Source organism: Amblyomma maculatum, chromosome 6, assembly GCF_055883805.1.
Source record: "Amblyomma maculatum isolate TAMU_Amacu chromosome 6, ASM5588380v1, whole genome shotgun sequence".
Classification (NCBI taxonomy): domain Eukaryota; kingdom Metazoa; phylum Arthropoda; class Arachnida; order Ixodida; family Ixodidae; genus Amblyomma; species Amblyomma maculatum.
Genome location: NC_139349.1, coordinates 159,190,588 through 159,209,619, shown reverse-complemented (window position 1 = coordinate 159,209,619; position 19,032 = coordinate 159,190,588). Strand labels below are relative to the sequence as shown.

Sequence of the window (19,032 nt, the reverse complement as noted above, 5' to 3'; positions counted from 1 at the left end):
ATGGGGAAGGTGATTCCAACTGACACAAGTTCTAGGTATGAATGAGTCATGGAAACATTTTGTGTGACTAGATGGAACCCCAACTTTATGGCGGTGATCAATGCGCGCTGATATGTAAGATGGTCTTGTTAGTAATCTTTCGTTCAGGTAGTAGTGGTAAATTTTATGAAAAAGCGATAATGATGCTACTGATCTGCGGTGAGATAGAAGTGGAAGGGACAAACTTGATTTCATGGCAGTTACACTACTTGTTCGGTGATAGTTTGACAGTATGAAGCGACAGGCGCGGTTCTGCACAGCTTCCAAATCGGAAACGAGTGAATCAATGCCAGGCCTCCAGACAGATGCAGAATATTCTAATTTGGAGCGTACCAGAGTTTTGTAAAGCAATAATTTTAAAGAACTGGATGAACGAGACAAATTTCTCCGAAGGTACCCTAGCATGCGGTTTGCGTTATTTACAATATAGTCAACGTGGGGTTTCCAAGATCGGTTAGAAGAAACGTAAACACCTAGATACTTGTAAGAGTACACAGTCTCAAGAGAAACATTGTTAATCTGATAAGTAGTGGGTACGCTGGAACTACGAGAAGTGTGCACATGCTTACACTTATTAATATTTAATTCCATATTCCATTCCTTACACCAATCAAGAACCTTGTTAATATCAGACTGAAGGCAAGAGGCATCATTATCATCAATAATTACACGGTAAATAACGCAGTCATCAGCAAAAAGGTTAATTGAAGAAGAAATGTCAGCCGGTAAATCATTTATATATATGAGAAAAAGGAGGGGCCCGAGAACGGACCCCTGAAGTACGCCAGAACGGACAGGTATAGAATGTGAATCAATGTTATTTGCTGTAACGTATTGTGAACGGTTTGAAAGAAAACTCTTCAGCCATGCAAGCACCTTAAGGTCAATGTTCAGGTTATTTAATTTAAGGAAGAGAAGCGCATGAGAGACCTTGTCAAACGCTTTAGAAAAGTCAATAAATATGCAATCTGCCTGAAGCCCGCGATCAATGATGCAATGAAGGTCATGTGGGAAGCATATTAGCTGAGTTTCGCATGAAAATGACTTACGAAATCCATGCTGGGTTATGCTGAAAAAGGGATTCGACTCTAAAAAAGAAACAAGATGCGAGTATATAACATGTTCCATGATCTTACAAGGGATACTAGTGAGTGATATAGGACGAAAGTTGTGAGGAGAATGTTTATTTCCAGACTTATGCAGAGGAATCACCTTCGCAACTTTCCAATCATTGGGAATACAACCTGTTTCAAGAGACTGATCAAATAATTTAGTAAGGATTATAGAGCATGATGACTTTGTGTTTATCAAAAACTTAGAATTAATATTGTCAACTCCGCAGTAGGAGGAGACCTTAAGATTTTCAATAAGATTCAGAACGCCTGATACGTCAAATAGAACTGGATCCATGGGAACAACATCAAAAACAGGGCCAACACGATTAGCAATAGAAACATTGTCAGAAAAAGCTGCCGCGAAAACATTGTTAAGAATAGAAGCACATTCGTTAGGTGGAAACGCAACACCGTCAGAAGATGTGAGTAATATTGTGGATGTGTCTTTCTTGTTGACAATGTTCCAAAATTGTTTAGGATTGTTAATCAACATAGCAGGTAAAGTATGGTTAAAGAATGAGTCCTTGGCGCTTTTTAGCGCAGTTTTGTACTCAGCTGCCGCGAGGAAATAGGATTCCCATCGTTGCTTAGAATTCGACAACTTGACAGAGCGACACAAACGCTTCTTTTTATTGGAAAGTCTTTTTAAAAGATTATTAAACCAAGGAGATTCTCTGTTGCACCTCAAGGACCTAAGCGGCACGAAAGTTTTAGTGAGACGTTCAACGGCGTACTTAAATAATTTCCAGTTAGTGTCAACAGAACGTAGTGAGAACCCAGGTAAGTATTCGTTCAGAAAAAGAGCTAGTTCGCGGTTAATGGTGTCAAAATCGGCCCGTTTATAATCTCTAATGCGTTTAATCTGATTGAGGTGGCTACAAGCAGGAATTTGCACATCAAAGTGTAGCAAGAAATGATCACTGAGGCCAGGCAGGTGCAAAACCGAAGAGATAAAATGCGGTACGTTAGCTAGAACAAGATCTAAAACGCTAGATGTGGATGAAGTAGTTCGAGTAGGTTTAGAGACTAACTGTGACAGGTTGAAGTCCAAACACGTCATCAAAAACTTATTACATTCAGTGGAGAAAGGGCTCAGATAAGGCGAAGTATCAGTCCACACGATACTGGGGTAATTAAAGTCTCCAGTTAAGAGAATAGGCATGCTCGGAAAGCGTACAGTGATTAGGTTAAGGGCGTCATGTAATTCGTCAACAAAGGTCTGGCTCGAAGATGGGGGACGGTAACATATGCCCAAAATCATCCTCTTAAAATGTGCGCAAAGTTCTACCCAAACAAACTCCAAGCTATTAGAAAAATTAATAGGTGATGCAACAATATTATCCGCGACAGCTATTAAAACTCCTCCGCCACATTTCTGACCTCTATCTAATCTAAACACATTATAACGCTTTCTACAATCAAACAGTTCTTTGTTGGCTATCATGGAAGAAAGCCATGTTTCCGTTAATAACACAACGTCAGCATCACACGAATCAATGACAGAATTAAGTTCATCGCGTTTAGGTAATAAGCTTCTTATATTGGTAAAAAGAACAGAAAGAGAGTTTACAGTACCAGGTGCCGACCTACGCCCCTCGCTAATCCCTACTACGCAGGACCTGTCAGGTCAGGTGTACCGATACTTGAATGCTGATTGTGGTCCGGCGAAGAATTCAAGCGATCAGCATGCTTAGTATGCGACGAGCCAGATGTGACGTCACTAGTTTCACCATCAAAAAATGGTGTAGGTTCACGAAGATTACTTTCAATGAAAACGCAATCGCGAAAAGGGTTATAGCTGTAGCATTGGCCATTAATATGCAGTTTGTTGTACCTAAGTTTGTAATACCCGTCCTGTTCCTTAGCGAACTGAAGCAACTTTTTCCTGGCCTGGCGTGTTTGAAACGAGCAATCTTCACTCACGTTGATACTTTTATCTTTTAGTTTGGTAGACTGAGATAGAACCTGTTGCTTCGTTTTAAATGAGCGGAACTTCACGATAACAGGGCGGCATTTTCCGTCTGAGAATGCACCAATCCTATGAGAACGTTCAAACGCATCCTTTGTAAGCACTGGACTAAAGCAGCTAGAAATCATGTCTAACAGCTTTACTTCGGTTTCTTCCCATGTTTCCGATGGACTGTCAGGCAATCCAAAAAATATTAAGTTGTCTCTTCGCTGCCTGTCTTCCAACTGAGCTTGAGAAACCCGCAGTCTGGCATTTTCACGAACCAGGCTGTCCGCGAATTCACGCAGGGTTAGCAACTCTTGTCGAGCTACGTCATCGAATGATGTTCTGGTTTCAACCGCAGACAGCCTCGCATTAATATCAGAAATGCTCTTCTTCGTAGTTTCCTGGCATTCTTTAATCTCAGTAATGGAAGTAACTAGACGTGACTGTTCCGTTTCCATTCTAGCAGTGCGTGCGTTAACACTTTGTAACAAAGTCAACATATCATTCAGCTTTACCTGCAGTGTTTCATCTCTTTCACTGTCTCTAGACCGCGTAACAACACCAGAACCACCGGAACCAGGACCAGGGTTAAGCTCAACGTCTCCCGACTGCAAGAGCAGCTGGCAACACACATCAAATGACTGCACAAGCAAACCTAGTAGCAATCGTGGGCGTAGGAACAGCAGAAAACAGGCATTACTGGACTTCTTAGCAAACATGGAAGTGTCATTACTGACCTGCATGAACAAGCGCATCGTGTCAAACAACCGTAGAATGATGCTGTTCACACGCCCACTGGAAGGCGCGGGTCGCTGGCGTCCGTTTATATCCAGAGGAAATGGTGATGCCGTTGGTGATGAGCTGTACTTGTGTGAGGGAGCAATGGTCCAGGATGGTTGCCAGGACTTGTTACATCCCGCGAAGTCATCATTACGGCCGAAAACTGCAGGCGTGAATGCGGGGATGACACTTGGGGCGTCCGATGCCGTGTAGATTTGAAGACATCCAACTATCTGCATGAACAAACGCATCGTGTCAAACAACCGTAGAATGATGCTGTTCACACGCCCATGCTCCTGAAGAGAAAACATCTCATTTTGCAGTCTCGAATCCAGGCAATGATAAACACAGCGTTGGGAGCACAGGAGCGTCGAATTTTGACAGACCTGCTCTCCAAGCATGTTTCGATTTTCGACTTCGCCAGAGATCATCAGGCACCGATTCCAAATTCTCGCATCCATCATTCGATTGATACTGGAATTTCTCGCCCGATCAGACAGAAGCCCTATCGTGTGTCTCCGGCCGAACGTCAGCTTATTGACGATCAAGTTCATGACATGCTCCAACGTGGCGTTATCCAGGAATCTTCAAGTCCTTGGGTGGCTCCAGTTATTCTCGTTAAAAGAAAGACAACACATGGCGTTTCTGTGTGGACTATCGTCGCCTTAACGCCGTCACCAAAAAAGATGTATATCCACTTCCACGTATTGACGATGCAATCGACTGTCTTCATTCGGCGTCATACTTCTCCTCGGTAGACTTGAGATCGGGGTACAGGCAGATACCGATGAACCCAAGTGACAGAGAAAAGACGGCATTTGTGACCCCCAATGGTCTGTATGACTTCAACGTAATGCCCTTTGGGTTGTGCAATGCGCCTGCCACGTTCGAACGATTCATTCTGCGCCATTCTGCGCGGACTCAAGTGGAAAATTTGTTCGTGCTATTTGGACGATGTTGTGATCTCCGGCAAGAGCTTTCAGGAACACAATAGCCGCCTCGCCATCGTTCTTGATTGCATTGAGAGAGCAGGCCTTGTCCTCAACTTTAAGAAGTGCCACTTTGGCGAACGCCAAACAATTTTTCTTGGTTACTTGGTCGATAAGGATGGTGTTCGGCCGGATCCTCAGAAGATTGCAGCTGTAACCAGCTTTACAGCACCGAAATCAGTGAAACAGCCTCGGAGCTTTTTAGGAATGTGCTCCTTTTTTCGTCGTTTTGTGCCCAGATTCGCTGACATCGCATACCCGCTCAAGTGCCGTTTGCACAAAGATGCACCGTTCAATTGGACTACTGACTGCGACTCTGCCTTCCGCCACCTCAAATTCCTTCTGACATCAGGACCTATCCTACGTCACTTTTGTCCTTCTGCCCCCATCGAGGTTTACACCGACGCTAGTGGCGTGGGCGTTGGTGCTGTGCTCATCCAGCGTCATGGCGCCGATCAGCACGTGATAGCCTATGCTAGTCGTTCGTTGAGCAAGGCGGAGCGCAACTACACCGTTACTCAACAAGAGTGCCTCGCAGTGGTTTTTGTGGTGCAACGATTCCGTTCCTACCTATATGGCAATATTTTTACCATCGTCACTGACCACAATTCGCTCTGTTGGCTCGTAAATCTTCGTGACCCTTGCGGCTGGCTCGCTCGATGGGCATTGCGGTTGCAACAGTTTGACTTTACTGTGGCATACAAAAGCGGCCGCCAACATGCTGACGCTGACTGTCTGTCACGCTTGCCGCTTTCATCAACTGGTAGTGGTGATGACAACTTTGATGACTACCTGGCCCCTATCTCGGCAACGTTTCCTCACCCTCAACTGTTCCAGACAGAACAACGCAACGATCAGACTTTGGCACCGCTCTTCTCTGCCGCTCATGATTCAAGAGATGCGCGTTTCTGCGTTCGTGCCGGCCTACTTTACAAGAAGAATATTTCAACCCCGGAGGTGCACCCTTTCTCCTCGTCATGCCGGAAAACCTCCGCATTCCCGTTCTTGAAATGATGCACGACGATACCACGTCGGGCCACTTGGGTGTCGCCCGGACCCTTCATCGCACACAGGAACGCTTTTACTGGCCGAAAATGCGTCAAGTCATTCAGCGCTATGTAGCCAGTTGCGTCAAGTGCCAGCAGTACAAGCTCCCTACTTCCCATCCACCTCGACCGCTGCACCCTATTGCGCCTCCGACCACACCCTTTGAGCAGGTGGGCATCGACCTCTTGGGTCCTTTTCCGCGATCTTCTAAGGGTAACCGGTGGATAGTGGTATGTGTTGACCATCTCACTCGATATTCATAAACAGCCGCAATACCCTCAGCCACTGCTTACGAAGTATCCCAATTTCTTCTGCAATTTCTCGTCCTGCGCCATGGCCCTCCTCGAGTTCTGATCAGTGACCGTGGGCGCCAATTTACTGCTGAAGTTATCGAAGAACGCCTTCGTCTATGCACCTGCGATTACCGTCATACAACGCCGTATCACCCGCAATCGAATGGACTTTTTGAACAGACCAACCGCACTCTGACCACTATGTTGGCGATGTACGTGGACTCTGATCACAAGAACTGGGATGATATCCTCCCTTTTATTACATTCGCTTATAACACTGCACAGCATGTGACGACTGGCTACAGTCCGTTTTACCTCCTGTATGCTCGAGTTCCCCGCAGTAGTCTTGATACCATCCTTCCTTTCTCCCTCCACAACGAGCCTTTTATCGCCAATACTTTATGTCGAGCCGAAGAAGCTCGCCGCGTTGCCCGCCTCCGCATCCTAGACTCACAGGAACGTTCGAAGGAACGTTATGACAACCAACGCCCACATGTCTCTTATGTGCCCGGTGATTTAGTGTTGCTGTGGACGCCGCTGCGCAAGCGTGGTTTAGCCCAGAAGCTGCTGTTTGTTATAGCGGCCCTTTTGACGTTTTGGAGCGCCTGAGTGACGTGAACTATGTAATTTCACGCCGCACCGAAAGTGGCCGATGCTCACGCCGGACCCAGGTGGTGCATGTCGCTCGACTAAAAGGGTTCCAACCCCGGCACCTTCCTTAAACTGCTTGTCCTGGGGATTCGTCTGCGAGGGGGGAAGTGTGACGTGCTTCGGGGCGCCAGGAAAAAAAAGAAGAGGCTAGAGAGAAGAAGAAGAAACGGAAGACGCAGTGGTGTGTGCTGGTGTTCCTTGCGTGACTCGCAGCGCTTTAGACTACCAATAAACACCCCCGTTACGTACTGAGTACATAACAATATGTAAAGAACGAGAATCGCGCATTTCATTAGACGACGGCGCAGCCGGGAATACTCACCGCGGCCGCCTTCAGCTCCAGAGCGTCTGCTAGCGACAGTGGTGCATGTTAGTCTGCAACTGTGCGCGGTCAGTTTATCGTGCTGTGAACAGCCCCGTAGATCTTCAGACTTGCACTACTTGCAAGGGAACGTAGTGTGCGCTGCAGCAATGTAGGACTATGTGAAAAGCTTGTCGGAATCTGATGAACAGCGCTACAATTGAAAGCTGTACATTGACGCCGTTGTGCAGCCGGACCAATTTACTATGCCTAAAATACATTAAGAAGTTCTCCGGACTAACACGGCCACTCTGCCACCTTCGGACATGGCAAACATTGTAGTGTATTTAATTTTTTCTCCGAGTCACCTCACTGCAGAGGCCGTCCGGACATACAAGTCCCTGGAGGCATAGAATTGCTTTGAGTCAGGTGGGTGCGCGCAAGGTGTTCAGCGGGCACATAGGGGTATTCACGTGACGTCACAGCTGACGTCAGTATGCAGCCAACGTCATCTTTGCGTCCTGTTCTGACTAGTACTAGTACGGGGCGGCGGGTAGCTTAGCTGTTCGTGTGCGTCCGTTTGCTCTGTCACTCTGCCTGATGTCAGCACCTTTGTTATGAAAACTCAATCAGTATCATGAGTGACAGTTCGATTTATCGGCAAAGTGTGCGCGATGCGGACAGAGACCTGTACGAAACAAAACTTTGGTACCGACCCGTGTGCAGTCGATATGCGCAACTGCACGGTAAGCGTCGGCCTGTGCCCACGCATAAATATGTGCGACATTCATGAATTCCTTGTCCTACAGACGAGCTTCGTCACAACAAACAAATCGCAAGCCTACTGACAACTCGAAGAACGCAGCTACGTTACAAGCGGCTGGGTTAAGAGCCGCGGTTAAAGCAGATGAAATGGCTCTTTGTGCAATTACGTACGTGCCGTCCAACGTTCATACCAACTATGCCATTGAGTTTTTGTAGCTGATATTCTGCATAGAATTGGCTTTTGGTAGTCAGTATCTTCTATGCAAAACTTGTTTGGTGTATTTGCCTCAATCGATCAGAAGAAGTCGCATGTTTGCATCGTCTGCGGCGGTAAGGAAGCAAAAGAAACCGCTGCCACAGGCCACAGCGATGACACCAGTGGCGCCACCTCGTTGCCTTGCGGGTTCAAAATAACTTTTTGCAACCAAACTACAGCGCAGGTTTGGCCAAGCTAAACTTGATTAGTTATTAGAGATAAATAAGTTTATAAAGTTCTTCAAACCTTCTGCAAAACAATTCTTCCCGCCTACGTTCCTTCCCCGAATCTGTATGCGGTCTGCTTTGATTAGCAGCCGACACAGACGATGCGAACATCCGACTTCTTCTGATCGAATGAGGCAAGTATGGCAAACACAAAGTTTACCGAGCTTTCTTTGAAGGATTGTATTGCAGCAAAACACGACGAGGAAGTGTTGGCGGCGCGCTGCATGCATGCGCATGACTGGAAGCGATACATTGCCGCACTGCTCTTTTACCGAGATTGTGTCTTCCGAGTGCTTGAAGAACAGCCGTGCACGGATAGTGACAAGAGCTGGTTGCTAGGACACATCCGGAAGATACCAGTCCAGCCCATTTTGACATACATGTCTCATATTTCATCATACTTGTTCGGTTGAACCGTGCCAGCCATACGTGACGTCGCATCTCGGTGAGGTGTCTCGTTCGAGTGGAGTTGTTCATCTGTTCTTCCGGAACCTTAAAATGCAGATCGTTCACGGAGCTCTTCAGCTTCCGTTGTTTACACTGTGCACGTGTCTATTACAGTTTACGATAGCCCAATAAGCAACATATAGCTGCGGATGCCACTGCTTGTAGAACCGCACGACAGCACTCGATACGTACGTTCGCCCTGTTCGTTCCCTGGACACAAAAATGGCCGACTGCGCCTCAATTACCCACAATGCACCGCGCTCAGCGCGTCAGTGAATACCCCCTATAGCGAGCTTGCATGAAACGAAGCATGCTTGGTAATCCACCATGATGTTGTCGCTGGCAGCGACGGCAGGCAGCGCATCCAGGCTGAATTGAAAGTGCCTTGTCGTTTTCGACGATCCACCGAGCAAACACGCGGCTTTTCGTGCGCTGCCCTTACGTGCGTGCAATTGTCGGCAGATTCCTGAGGAACGTACGCGTCGACTCTGTGCCCGAAAACTCGGGCGAGCTATGGAGAAATGCAAAACAGTACGTCGCGGACCTGTTCAAGCTACGCCTCTTCAAGCGTGAACGAATGACTGCACTATGCGTCTGGACCTGGCCGCCCGTCGACATCGCAGACATTCATTTCAGTTCTGGCGAGTAGTTTGATACTTGCCCGGATTGGCGTCGATCTCGCATGTCTGTTGGCCCGTGCAAGCCATTCGCGTCGGCGTCGCTAGAGGAATCATTTGCTCCTCTCGCTCTCGTGCGGACGTATTTTGTGGAACCATGAAGAACCCGCAGTCGGCCTGTTCGATCGCGCCAGCATCGACTGCGCGCACTACGCGACCATGCAGACGAGTCTGTATGGCAGTGCCGGGCTGCTGCGTCTCTGCGGTCAACGACATCATCAGGGCGGATTACCCAGCATGCATCGCTTCATGCAAGCTCCCTATATGCTAGTTAGCTAATTTTTATTTTTTATTTTTCCCTGTGGTATCGCTATGGTTCTTATATATCGTTCTGCGCTTTCCGTGCGGTTTCCTCGTCTCTTTTTTTTCTCCTTTCCGTACGACGCAGACCATGCAGTGCTTGCACAGACCTCGGAATATAAAGCTTGTCAAAATGTTTTTACGACTTGCTCACCACATGTATGCATCGCGACGCAACTACATATGCATTTTTGTAATACTTATCGCCTCTACCTAGCCACGATCTTTTCAGAACGGAATGACATCGTGCCCATTATTTTGCGTTTTGTTCATCTCAATTTACAGAAGGAACCCTGCCTCGACGGCATCATTATTTACTGCCTTACGCGGCTCATGCGCGTCACCAGCACTAGGAATGTTTCTTTTTTTTTTTCACTTCCACCATGCAACATGATGTTGGGGTGTGCATGGTACAAGACCTTTACAAAAAAAAAAGCCGCTTGGGCTAGTCGCCTCCGGGTTCGTCTGGAAACGCACCGCACATATTTATTGATAAATATGATTCACTGATCTCAGACGCGAATTGTTGCTGCGTACGTATATTCATATCTTACAATAATGCACCATCTCTTAACAGACGACTGCTATTGTAGGCGCAAAGTCAGCTTCTTTGCGAACCGTTTTTATATATATTTTGTGTGGCTACCGCAACGCATTTCTAACTCGGATTCTACACAACGAAGGGTTTTAAAAGTAGATTGCCTCCGCAATGACGCAGCACACTTTGTCACTCACTTCAAAGCGCTGGCCAAAGTTCAACAACCGGCCAGCACTTTTGGTGGTGTGCGCAACGCGAGAAATGTTGAGGTAAGTTCTGTTTACATGTACTTCATTGGTCGCCCTCCCAACTCGCACCCCCATACGTTTCGCGGTGTTTTAAAGACACCTCACCTCTGTAATGAGATTTCACACTTTCACGATATGTTCCAGGGCGTTCATGGTTGCTCTATACAGAATACCGACATCACAAATGACCCGTGAAATTAGAAAACTGCTTTAGCATCTTTCAATTCAGTAGTATTAAATGGAATGAAATCTAGTTTTGTAGATATAACATCCGGTGTCCCACAGGGCTCAGTTTTAGGACCACTTTTGTTCTTAATATATATAAATGACATTTGTTCCGGAATCAATTCCAGTATACGGTTGTTTGCCGATGATTGTGTTTTATATAGACAAATTAGAAATCAAGACGACGTTGCCAGTTACAAAGTGACTTATTATGTGTTCTTGAATGGTGTTCTAAATGGAAAATGAAGTTAAATACTAAAAAATGTGTTCATGTTACGTTTTCACGTAAAACATAAGTTAGCCTCACAGTATAGCATCAGCGGTATTGTAGTGACACAAAAAGTGGCGCATAAATACTTAGGTGTGACACTTACCGCCGACTGTTCATGGAATACACATGTGGATACCGTAGTTGCAAAAGCCGCCAGGACCTTAAACTTTATACAGCGAAATCTGAAGCACGTGCCGCCTTGTTTGAAATCAATAGCCTACTTAACCTACGTTCGACCACTGCTCGAATACGCGTGTGCCGTATGGGACCCTTGGCAAATAACACTCAGCAATAAAATTGAAAACATTCAAAATAGAGCAGCAAGGTTTGTCCTGTGTCGGTACTCGAGAACTGATAGCTGCACTGTCATGAAAAATGAATTAGGATGGGAAACCCTCTCCTCTCGAAGAAGGAAATTAAGACTTAAACTGTTGTACCAAATTTACCACAACAAAACAGGCATTCGAAAGGAAATATACTTACATAGGCCACATTATGTTTCTGCTCGCACAGATCATTGTTTTAAAGTTTTGGAATACAGTGCCATAACTAACATGTATGCCAGTTCCTTTTTGGTTCGATCCATCAGTGAATGGAATCGGCTTTCAAGTCATCAAGTGTGCTCCATAAATGAAGATGAGTTTTTTTCCACTCTGTAACACCCTGCTGTAGCGCCCTCGGGCTAAGCGGGGTAGTCATTGAATAAAGAATAAAGAATAAAGAATTCCATGTATTCCTACGGGCCCTATAGCCTACTTTTCACCCCCAGTCGGCCCACGCTGGCCATACAAGCGCCACCACATCGTGCTCACGTCATAGATCGGTGTTGGTCTATAAATAAAGTTCTACGGCGGGCGCGAGGGTGTATTCTATGTCGATGCTGCTGGTCCCGAGCATTGACGGCCGTCGCGGTAGTGCACAAACACCAAATAGTCGACGGATTAATACTGCCTATCCAAAATACACTGGCTGCGGAAGAAGTGGCGATTGCCCTAGCTGCAACACAGAGTACCTCAGAATCCATTCTAACAGATTCACAGACAGCATATCCCAATTACCTGAGGGGCAGGACTGCAATGCAAGCAGCTAAAATCCTGCAAGATCGTTATAGCCGTGGCTACCAACCCTCGAATAAACACTTAGTATGAGTACCAGGTTACCAGGGCATCCCAGGGAATGAGAGCGCATGCGCCTTAGCCCGAGCATTTCTCCCCTTGGACAACCAGTATGGATCACGTGGAACCTCCTACCACATTACGAACTCTGTCTGAAATACTTCAGCACATAAGATTATCTCTCTAAGTCTACCCTTCCCCGGCTAAGACACTAAAGGAAGGAGAGGATATACACCTTTGCAAGCTGCAGACCAACACTTTCCACAATCCACGAAGTCTACATGCAAAAGATCCAGGGTCATTGGCTCACAATGAAAATTCTGCAGGGAGAAGGCGGACCTATTCCATATGGTATGGGCCTGCCAACGTCATCATATTATCACAGTTAATAACCAGCCAACGCAGGAGGCGTCGGAAGCAGCTTTGACCAGCTCGGACGCAAGCAGTCAAAAAGAACTCCTCTAAAGAGCACGGACAGCAGCCTACGCAAATGGGGTTCCGGACTGAGGACTCCAAGCGCAGCTAAAACCTCCTAACATTTGCATTTAAATATTTTAAACACCACAGTTGACTTATGTGAGTTCTTATGTGCTATATTGATATTTCTGCCTATCATTGTTCATTGTTCTTTTTTCTCTTATTTTTGTGTGGAGCACATAAAACACCGAAGTAATAACCTCCAAGGAATCTGCGCTCCCATATTTCATTCGCTTCGCGAGGTATCCGTCAAGTACATGTGGAACAAACCTCTTCGGTGGCATTGTTCTATAAAACGTGTTCATAAAAACTAAAAATGACGTGTTTCGTGTTTTAAGATAGGCAGAACTCGTGCGTTTTCTTTTTGTAGTGTGCTGTATAGAGGACACGATGCTGTATCGAATGCGATGCTGTTATGGAGCACATTTGTATGTAGAGTATGCATATACTTGTACCCACAGCTACTAAAATAAAAAAATGCAGTTTAGTTAATGCAGAAAGATTTTTTTATTTACCTATTATTTCATGAAATTCTATATGACGCTGTTACAGAGAAATATTCCTTACGATACTGAAGAATTTGTTATTTTGTTTCTGAACACTTTTTGTACTTGTCCACTGTATAATCGACTCTATAGTAACAACAAAGAACGTATAAACATCTCCCGGAGGGGGTCGCCTCTCTAACGGACGCTATTTTTTTTAGTCTCCAACTGTGCTTGTTTCTTTTTTTTTTTTTGCTGCTCTGTTCCATAAAAAGCCATGTGGAAGTAACAGAGACAAGGCTACGATTTACAGGAGAGCATATTTTTATGCAGTTTAGTTAGGGGGGAAACGAGGTTCAATGACACAATCATTAATCAATCAATATTTATTTGCCATTAAATACAATGCGTCAGCTATGCAGGCAGATCCTCAGAACTCGAGAATAGGTATAGAGGGGTTCATAGGACGAACACTGTCATAAAAGCAATCACGCAAAAGGAAGAAGAAAAACATAAATACGTGACTGTAGATCGTTTCACACAAAGAAATGCCGAGAGGTTATTGCACCGGCCCACTGTTGCTAGTGCCGAGAGGGCTATGCATTCCCAAGCTTTATGCATGGAAGAGCAGCCATGATCCTCAATATTTTGCCTTTTATAAGACGCCTCCCTTCATTATTGCCGTTAATAGGCCGAACGACGTTGGAACAGCAATTCATGATTCTTAACAGCCCAAATAACCAAATAAATCGCAAGCTGATTGCCGAGAGCGTATGCTGGAAGCAAGCAACGACACACCGAGTGCTGCTTATATCTTTTTGCTTCGTAGCTTTGCAGTAAATCCTCTTTTAAATCGCATATCAACGTTTTTTATTAGCCACACAGACTTCGTACCAACGATGCACTCTAGAATATGACACTCATTTCACTTCCTCCACCATCGTAAACACAGCGCAATGCTGCGAGTTTAGCAGCTTTGACCCCGGCGGTGTTGTTGGCAGGAATGATAAATACAATACAAAACAAGTTTCTGCTCACAACCAGCTGCCACCGTTATGGCGCATCTAATCGTCTGCATGCACGCTGGCTCCACTGTACAGACTTGTCACCGAAACTAAACATATTGCAGCGGATCAAATCTTTTTGATAAAGGTGAAAGCATGATGAATGAAAGCTGGTCGCAAGCGGCACAGAGCAGTGTGCGCGCGTCTGTGTCTTCTTCCTCCAACTCATCAGTAAGCCGCTACGCGGCGTAGCAGGCGAGAGACGATTCTCGTCCTCGAGAAAATTATGCAGATCGACGACGGCAGCATTTCAGGCGAGCCACATGAAGGACTTGTGGCTTGCGGGAACGGCGGTTATTCGTCGTCAGTTTGTCGTCGAAGTACTTCACGTCATCCAATAGATCCAACATGACGAAGAGGCCGTCATGCTTATACGGAAACTTTCATACAATTTTCACTGGCGGTTAGGTGTCCTAAGCCACACGGTCTACAGAAGTCATTGCACGATGAAGCAGGTCGTAATATTCTTTGGCGCGGCTTTGAGAGGCCAGTGTTGGTAAGCGGGCTGTACAACGAGCTTCTTCGGCACGGCTTAGTATCTGAGCACCGGACGCGTTGTCGTATGGAGGAAACGGGAAGGTGGTACCGAGTAAAAGGCGAGGAGTTCTGGCATAAAGCAGATTAAAGGTGCAATACCAGGTACCCTCATGATTTTCAGTATTACAAGCGTACGTCACATATGGTAGCACTGCGCCTCAGTTGCGATGGTCAGACGAGACGTACATAGACAGCATGGTTGTCAGGGTGCGGCTGGTACGGCTGGTACGCTCGGTGAGACCGATGGTCTGCGGGTGTTATGATGTGGAGGGCGGGTAGTCTAATTCATAAAGCTGGAGAATTTCTTTGGCGACATGTGCAGCAAATTGCCGTCCACAATCGCTTATTATATCACGGGGCGCGTCATGGCGAAGAGTAACGGAATGTAGAAGGAACCCAAAAACAACCGCAGCTCTTGCTGTAACGAAAGCAGCGGTCTCCGCGTCTCGGCTGAGATAGCCTACGGACCATACCCTAGCGGCGGGACACCTTTGAAAATGAACCGAGCTGGTCAATTTCAACCTTTTCGAAAGGTGAAGTAGGTGTTTTTACGGGCTCCAAAGGACCAACCGGCGTGCTGGCGCGTGCCTTAGGTGATTGGCATTGTTACCATGTTGCAAAGTACTGCTTGGTCGTCCTAAAGCTTGCGGCCAATACAAACGCTGGCAAATTTGGTGCAGGAATTTGGTGGAGAGACGCCTAGACGTCAGAATGTGATGTCATGGTGCATACTGTGTCAAACTTGCGCGTGGAGACTTTTCGGGAAGACCAAAACCAGGACAGCACAGTCGACTGATTAGTTCTTCTTGAACAAAATACTATGCTTAGAAGCTAATGGCGTTGATTCTGCTTTTCCTTCTGCCTCTTATATAAGAGGCTGCAATGAGAGGTCGCTGCGTTGCTCTCGACTAAAGGTACCGCACTGGGAAACGTTGGCGCGAACGAGATAAACATCATTCGAAATCGTTACCTGAAGTCTCAAAGGGCTGGCGTGGCAAGCAGTCTGCATCACTGGGATGTAGCCCACGTTTGTACGCGGCAAAAAAAAAAGTTATATTGTTGTGAGCGTAATGCCCAGCGCGCCAGAGGCTTGGATGGATCGCGAACTTCGATGAGCAGGCATAGAGAATGGTGGTCAGTAACTATAGTAAGTGGCGTCCATATAGGTACGGTCGCAGCAAACACAACCTCGAGACACTCCAATTCAGTGACTGTAGTTGCGCTCATATCATGATAATGTGAGGCTGGTATAGACAACAAAGTACTCAAGCCAACTATGCACTGGACAAGCATCAACCCCAAGACTGACGCCAATGGTATCAGAGTGAATCTCCGTCACAGCTGAAGGGTCGAAGTGGCGCAGGAATAGTGCTTAAGTTAGAGCATACTTGAGCAGCTTGAAAGATAGTTCCCACTTGGAAGTCCACACCAATTGCAAATCCTTAAGCAGGAGAGAATTGAGGGGGTGGGCCATTTGCGCAAATCCATCAATGAAGCGACGAAAACAAGAAGATATTGTGAGGAAGCTCCTAATGCTTTTCAGGGTGCGCGAAGTTTAGAATTTTCGTACTGAAGCAATCTTCAGCGGATACTGCCTGATACCGTCTTTGTTATCGAGAAAGCCAAGAAAAATTACACTTCTCACAGTTAAAAAAAAGTGCCGCGTTGCGGATGCATACTAAAACAATATAGACCTTCTCACTGATGTGCCCTGGGGGATTTCCTGCCGAAACTGATGATATCATCAGGTAATACGCAAGTATTTCCCCTTTTAGCACCGAGGATAGCATCCATAAATCGCTCAGACATCGCAGGAGCGTTGTATAATCCGAACGGCATGACAGTAAATTTGTACAAATGACCTGGAGTGACGACATAAGTCTCCTCGCTGTTGAATGGTAGCAGGGGAATTCGCCCATAGCCACATCGCAAAACGGAAAAATATGACTCTGAACTCTCAGATGCGTAACGAGTGTATGTATTTATTTGGTACCGTATTTTAACGACTCTAAACTACGCAGAATCCCGGAGAATTGTCTTTTTACATACTAGAGTACAGGTTTGGCCCACAGACAGGATAAATCTCGAGTTATTTCTTTCTGAACCACTTCGTGCGCCTATTCATAAATTAAATGGCGCCCTGCCAGGGAGACTGTGTAAGATTTTTGGCGAATGAGGGGTGCGTTTCTTTTGTAAATTTTATTTTGTAGCCAAGAGGCTGCGAGATGGCTACCCAATCCGTTGGAAGCAAAGCCGAAGTCTTGGACGTGAACCGTCAAAATCACTTGCCGCGTACAGCGGTTGCTGGACGGCAGCAATTTTTGACCATGCGCTCAAGCTCAGTACAACATTTCGACTTACTTTTCACGGCTTCTTTGCAATCAGAAATAGTTCCAACCTGGTGGGTTACATGGTTCTCAAATCCCACGAGCGTTAAATGAAAAGGAAGACTAAGAGACTCTTCTGGCGCGTTTACTGTCCAGATGTATGCGCTACCATCCGTTGCTTCCACGATGACGCGTGCACCAAAATATTTTTTCGCTCCATTACATCCTCCTCGACGACTATTGATAATTTGCACAGTAAATGTAGGGACGATTTCACAGTTGCCATCGTCGCAGCCAGCAGCCCATCTCCCTGGAGGGAGAGAACTCCTTCATGACACTGGGACATGTTCTCCACCAATGCGGGGATAGTTTCAGCTTCAAAGAAAATTATATGGCACTGAAGTATACAGTTGCGCCACACTCGCGCAAAAAAGTCAAAGCCGACGATAAAGCTATGCTTTGCTCGTCGTAATACAACGAATCTTTTTGTGTAACACACGCCACTAAGTGCAACGTAACCTTAGCACAGGCCAACCGGAACTACAGTTTCACCCCCCACTCCACAAAACATACTGTTTTTGTCCGACATAAACATAACCTTCTGTCGAAGGCGGTTCGGAAATGAAAGGCTCTTAATTTACACAGCGCCACCAGTGTCAACGAAAGCATCAGTTTTAGCATTGTCCACACACATTCAAATTTTGTTTTTAGCATGACGATACGCGGAGGTATTTGTGAAATTGACTGTTCGGCGACCTAACCTCTATCGGTTGCGGCACATAGTTTGGCAGGGGTGGAGAAACGAAGCGGTGACGTGGGAATAATGAACGGCCTTGTCGCTATGACGGGGTGTGATGCTGCGGACTGGCACAGGGGAGGCATTTCGTGCCGCGCGTTGTGGGAGGAAAAGGCCGATAGAAGGAAGCGGCTGGCTGCTTCCACTTGACAGTATTCCTGATGTGTGTTGCTGATTGTACAGGGAGTGTAGAAATTTCACCATACAGGCAGAAGTTTGAGATGTGTCCGCTGCACCCACAGCCATAACATACTGGTGGCTGGGAGCTCTGACAGCTGACAGCAGGATCCTTTGGAGGCCGATACGAGGCGACGGATGCGCGATGAGGCACATCATCTGGGTAGGATGGAAGCTGATGGAAATAAGGGAGCGACATCAATTGCTGCGTCCACTCAATACCTTTGTTGTAAACCGGTTGGTTGTTATTTTGTACAGTCCATGGCGAAGGCTGCTCTCATGATGTCCGGGACCTCGATGTCTGTCCGTAAGGTAAATCGAGATTTGTACGCTGCCGCCGAATATCGAACTCCTCGCGTACAATCCGCCTAATCATAGAAGCAATGTCTTAAGCCTCCTCGATGTCGATGCTAGCAACGGTTCTCAGATTAGAAAGGCGGCCTAATTTGAGCACATTCTGGCGTGCTTTGAGAGCCTTAAAGGCATGGCACTGCTTGATTTCATCTGCAAACAGCAACGGTGGCTCGCGAAATAAGGAAGTTATACACATGCTCTGGATTCCCATTGAGAAGGTGGCCTACCTTGTCTTCTTCTAATATCTGCCATTTGACTATGCAATAGTTTCAATACTTATTCGATGTATCGTGTTCATGTCTCACTCGCCAGGCTCTCTGGGCCAATTGATGGTCAGCGCATTCGTTTTTCGCAAGTCTCTCTAAATAACTAAATATATCTTCAATATCTGAATTGTAAAGCATTTATTGACAGCATCGAACGATATGTGGGCACTACACTTAGGGACCTCGAGTCTGGGGCTCTCGGCGACCTTATGAGCCCACTCCGTAGCACGAACATGCATCAACGGGTCTGAGCTGGCTAATATAGCTCTGGTCAAGGGACTAGTAGTAGGTCAGCCCGGTGGCGGCGCTTT

The 19,032-nt window shown here is 46.3% G+C and overlaps 1 long non-coding RNA gene across 1 annotated transcript in view; it reads right to left on the bottom strand.

Annotated features, from left to right (window-relative positions):
* LOC146187300 (uncharacterized) overlaps nt 1-12,776 on the bottom strand; it is a 29,005-nt gene extending 16,229 nt beyond the window's left edge. Inside the window, exons 1-2 of the long non-coding RNA XR_014707909.1 lie at nt 12,474-12,776; nt 11,227-11,305 (exon numbers count right to left, since the gene is read on the bottom strand). This is a non-coding gene — a long non-coding RNA (uncharacterized LOC146187300). The remainder of the gene's footprint in view (nt 1-11,226; nt 11,306-12,473) is intronic.
* Between the last annotated feature and the right edge of the window lie 6,256 nt (nt 12,777-19,032).